Source organism: Vombatus ursinus, unplaced genomic scaffold (assembly GCF_900497805.2).
Source record: "Vombatus ursinus unplaced genomic scaffold, bare-nosed wombat genome assembly UNPS02014172.1, whole genome shotgun sequence".
In the NCBI taxonomy this organism is placed as follows: domain Eukaryota; kingdom Metazoa; phylum Chordata; class Mammalia; order Diprotodontia; family Vombatidae; genus Vombatus; species Vombatus ursinus.
In genome coordinates this window covers 7,693-13,330 of record NW_020953950.1, presented here as the reverse complement: position 1 = coordinate 13,330, position 5,638 = coordinate 7,693, and positions in this window count along the sequence as shown.

The window sequence follows — 5,638 nt, the reverse complement described above, 5'->3', positions numbered from 1 at the left end:
GTGTGTGTGTGTGTGTGTGTGTGTGTGTGTGTGTGTGTGTGTGTGTGTGTGTGTGTGTGTGTGTGTGTGTGATGGCAATAGGAACCTGTTTAGGAAGACGAGAAAGAGGAGAATGAGGAGGAGGAGAGAAGAGGAGGAAGAGAGAGACTGGGAAATAGGGATGGAGGTACTGGACTAGGAGCGACCTTCCATGAGGACCTGTTTAAGAAAGGGAGGAGGGGAAAAGGGGGAGGAGAGGAGGAGGAAGGAGAGAAGGGGAGGAATAGGGAGACTGTGAAATAGAAGGGATGGAGTTACTGGACCAGGAGTGACCTTCCATGAGGACCTGTTTAAGAAAGGGGGAAGGAGGAGGAGGAGGGGAAAAGGGGGAGGAGAGGAGGAGGAGGAAGGAGAGAGGGGAAAGAGAGAGAGGAGAGGTAGAGGGAGAGAAGGAGGAGATGGAAACAAGGGAGGTAGCCCCTTCAGCACTTTCAGACATAGGGTGTACCAAAATCATTTGCTTTTGTTGATTTGTGACTCTGTGAATCTGACCTAACCCATCAGACCTAGGATTATCTCCCACCATCAGACTCAGGCTCCTTAAGGTCAAAGACTTTCCCCCTTAAGACGCGGGGGGAACCCTGGGAGCAGAGACTATTTCTCTACCCTTAGACAGGGGGCTCCCCAAGGTTAGGAACTGTGTTTCCTCCATTAGATTTGTATTCTCCCTCAGACAGGAGGACTCCCACAGTGCAGAGAACATACCTCCTCTATCAGCTGCTATCCTATAGGGCACAGCCAAACTCCTGGAAAAAAAAAACTGCCTACACCTGTTGCCTCCATTTTCTCACCTGATACTCACTTGTCAGATCATTACAATACAGCATGACACCTCCACACTCAACAAAAATGATTTCTTTATCGCTGATGGCTTTGCTTTTCCTATACATAAATGGCGATTTCTGTCTTATCTTCCTTGCCCTCTCTGTAGCATGAGATAATGTTGCCCACCCTCTGCTCCTAGATATTCTTTTCCTGAGTTTTCATGACCCTGTTTACCTGGTCGTACCTGGTCTACCTCTTCCTTCTCAGCTTCCTTTACAGAATTATCATCCTTGTCTTACCCCCTAGGTGTGGATGTATTTCTGGGTTCTATTCTGGGTTCTCCTTCCTTCCTTTTCTACGCTGCCACCTGTTGATCTTATCTCTCCATGGATTGAATTCTTATTTCTATTCAGAAGATCTATCTACCCACTCCCAGTTTCTCTTCTGAATTCCATCACTAACCACTAGATGTCTCGTGTACATCTTAAGGTCAACATGTCCAAAACAGAACTCAACTTTCTTTTTCTTTTTTAGGCAATTGGGGTTAAGTGACTTGCCCAGGGTCACACAGCTAGTAAGTGTCAAGTGTTTGGTCTGAGGCTGGATTAGGAACTCAGGTCCTCCTCACTTCACAGCTTGGTGCTCTATCCACTGCACCACCTAGCTGCCCCCTAGAACTCAACTTTCTTGCAAACCTGTACCCTCTTCCTAACTTCCTGATTTCTGTCAAGGACATTACCCTTTCAGTCACTCAGGATTGTAACCTCAGTCATCTTCAACCTTCTTTTTTTCTCTCATCCCTCATATCCAATCAACTGCCAAGTCTTCGCTTTTTCTACTTAGGCAAAATCTTTTGCATCCATCCTTTTCTCTTCACTCACATGACCACTATCCTAATTCAGGCCTTTGTAACCTCTCACCTGGATTTTTAAATGGTCTCTCTGCCTTTAATTTCCTCCTCTTTCCAACTCATCCTTCATAAGATGCCAAATTGTATAATCTGCCTAAAAGACAAGTTGAAACTAAGTAGGAAAGGGCTTGAAAAATCAAATAGGAGACAACAGGAAGTCACTGATGTTTCTTGAGGAGAGGAATAACATGGCCAGACCTACACTTTAGGAATATCAATTTGGCAGTTATGTGAAGGTTATATTGGAGAGTGAAGGGGCTAGCTGGCTAAAAACCAGTCGGCATAACTTTGCAATAATGCAGGTGAAAAGTAATGAGGGCTTTAACTAGGATGTGTGAGCAGAAAAAAATGGGGAATGGTTATAAGTTGTGAAGGTAGAATTAACCAAGACTTGGCAGCTGATATGGAGGGTGGAGGATAATGAAGAGTCTGAATGACTCTTTAAGTTCCTAACTGGAGTGACTGGAAGGATAAGGATGATGCCCTTGACAGAAATGGGGAAGTTAGGATCAAGGGTGCAATCAAGTAAAAAATGAATTGAAACCAAAAGTAAGTATCAAATGCAATGGGGATACACTAGAATCTTTCTCAGCAATTATGGGAATAAAGCAAGGATGTCAACTCTCCCCACTTTTATTTGCTATAGTTTTAGAAATGATAGTAGTAGCAATAAGGTAAAAGAAAAAAATTAAAGGCATAAAGATAGGTAAAGAGGAGATAAAGCTATCCCCACTTGCTGATGATATGTTTACTTGGAAAACCCCAGGGAACAAGCCACAAAACTAATCTAGACAATTAATAGCTTTGGCAAAGTTGCAGACTCAAAAAAACAACTGCATTTCTACATAATAATAACAAAATCCAAGAGGAAATAAAAGCAAGGAAAATAGCTACAAGATGCATAAAAACTTGGGGATCAATGCACCAAAGCCCACAAAAGACTTGTATAGGTTTAATTACAATGTATTCCTTAAAGAAATAAAGAATAACTTAAGTAGCTGAAGGAATATTCAGTGTTCATGGCTGGGCGGTGCCAATGTTGTTGTTGTTTGTCTTTCGTTCTTGAAGAGGACCATGACATCAGGGAGGTGATGCCATGACATGCATGTGAATTGGATTTAAGTGAGGGAGGGCTGTGCAGAGTCACCAGCCTCACTTTCTCCTCCAGAGTCATCTGGATCCAGTGGCCAGACATATGTGCCAATATAATAAAAATGACGATACCACCACAGTTTTCAATTTTAATGCTATGCCCACTGAATTTCCAAAGGAATACTTTGTAGAATTTGGTAAAATACTAATGAAGTTCATTTGGAAAAACAAAATATCTACAATATCAAGAGAAATTATGAGAAGAGGTAGGGATGAAGGAAGAATAGCATGTCCAGACCTCAAACTACATTATAAAACAGCAGTCATCAAAGCCATCTGGAATTGGTTAAAAAATGGAGAGATGGATCAGTGGACCAGACTTGAAAAAGGAGAACCAGAAACAATGGAACTCAAATATCCACTTTTTTTGGATAAATTGGAAAACATAAACAATTTAGGAAAGAACTTTCCATTTGATAAAAACTGCTGGAAAAACTGGAAAGCAATCTGGCAGAAACTGGACTTAGACTAACACCTTATGCCTTATTCCGCAATAAATTTTAAATAGATACACAATCTTAATATTAAAGATCATAACATAAAAAATTAGAAAAGAAACAGATCATATACCTCTCATAGATATAGCTAGGAGGTGGATTCTCAACTAAACAATGCATGGAGGCAACTACAAAGGATAAAATAAATAACTTTGATTACGTGAAACTGAAAAGCTTCTGCACAGACAAAATTAATGCACCTAGGATAAAAAGCGAAGCAGTCAAAAGGGAAAAAAATCTTTGTATGAAATTTCTCTGATGAGAGTCTGGTACCCAAGAGATATTTATATCTCTATGTGTAATCTACATAATACACACATAATATATATACACATATTCACATATATATGCATATATATGTGAATATATGTGACTAAAAGTCATTCTTCCAATAAATAAATGGTCAAAAGATAACAACAAACAGTTCTCAAAAGAAGAATTACAAAGTATTAACAATTACATGAAAGAATGCTCTGAATCACTAATAATAAGAGAAATGAAAATCAAAACCCTGAATTTCAGCTCACATCCTGCAAATTGGCAAGGATAACAAAAGATGTGAATAGTCAAGTCAATGTTTGAGGGTTTGTGGTAAGAGGCACACTAATGCATTTTTTGACAGAATAGTGAATACATACAACCATTTTGGAATTATACAAATAAAGTGACTAAAATGCCCATAAACTTTGATCCAGAGATTCTATAACTAGGCTATACCTTGAGAAGGTCATTGATAAAAAGAAAAATCCTATATACACGAAAATATTTACAGCAAAACTTCTTTTTGTGATAACAAAGAATTAGAAACAAAGTAGATGCCTATTGATTGGAGAATGACTAAATAACAAATTGTGCATGAAGATAATGGAATAGACTGAGCTATAAGAAATAGTGAAATGTGTATAATACAGAGACACATGGAAAGATCTACATGAATTGATTCAGACTAAAGTCAGAAGAACTAAGAAACAACATACACAATGACTGCAACAATGTGAACAGGAAGAACAACCATGCACACATACACACACAATCAAAAGTGAATGTTGCAAAACTCTGAAGGACATATTCAGTTGTTTCAGTTGTGTCTGACTTTCCATGACCCCATTTGGGGTTTTCTTGGCAAAGATACTGGAGTGGTTTGCCACTTCCTTCTCCAGCTCATTTTACTTTTGAAGAATTGAGGCAAACAGGGTTAAGTGATTTGCTCAGGATCACATAGCTAATAAGTGTCTGAGGCCAGATTCGTACTCAGTAAGATGAGTTTTCCTGACTCCAGGCCTGGGGCTCTATCTACTGAGCCACCTAGCTGGACAACTATGGCACAAAAGAAGAGAGATGAGAAAACACCTCTACCCCACCTCTTTGCAGAGATGAGAGGCCCACAAATGTTACCTATTGCATGTGTTTTCAGATTTTTTAACTTTATTAGTATCATGTTGATTTTTTCCTCTTTCTTTTTTTGTCTTAAAAATGCTATTTGTTAAATGGGATGGCTCACTAGGAGAAGGAAAGGTAGGGTACTGGTGAACATTATGATGGTGTAAAAAAGACATCAACACAGTCTTAAATTTTTTTTTTAAAGATGAGTTCAGAGTTGAACATGTTGAGTTTGAGTTGTCTAGTCTGTATCTACTTGGAAATACCCATCAGGCATCTGGTGATGTGGAACTGGAGTTCAGGAAAAATCACTCAACCAACAAGCCCTTATTAAATGCTTATTATGTACCAGGCACTGTCCTGGGTGCTGGGGTTACCTCCCATCTACTCTCTACATCTTGTATGTACCTACAAGAAGCAGCCTTTCCCAGTCCCCTCCTTCAGGACTAGTCCCTTTCTTCTCTTGAGTATCTCTAATTTATCCTGTCTACATCCTATCTGCACATAGTTTGAATGTTGTCTCGCTGTTAGACTGTGAGCTTTTTGTATCCCCAGCCATTAGCCCAGTGCCTAGCACATAGTAGATACTTAAAAGATGGTTGTTGACTTGACCTACTTATTTGCATGTAGTCTCCCCCATTAGACTGTGAGCCCCTTGAGGGCTAGTCTTATTTTTGCCTTTCTTTTTATTTCCAGCACTTAGCACAGTATCTGCAACATTGTAGGCACTTAATAAATACTTTCTGATTGATTTACAGATAAAAATGAATGAGTTCCTGCCCTCAAGGAACTTATATTTTCATAGGAGAGACAACATCTATGCATGTAAATATATGCAAAATATATGTAAACTAAATACACAGTAATTTTTTTTGAAGGTGGAGTGGCCTGGGGT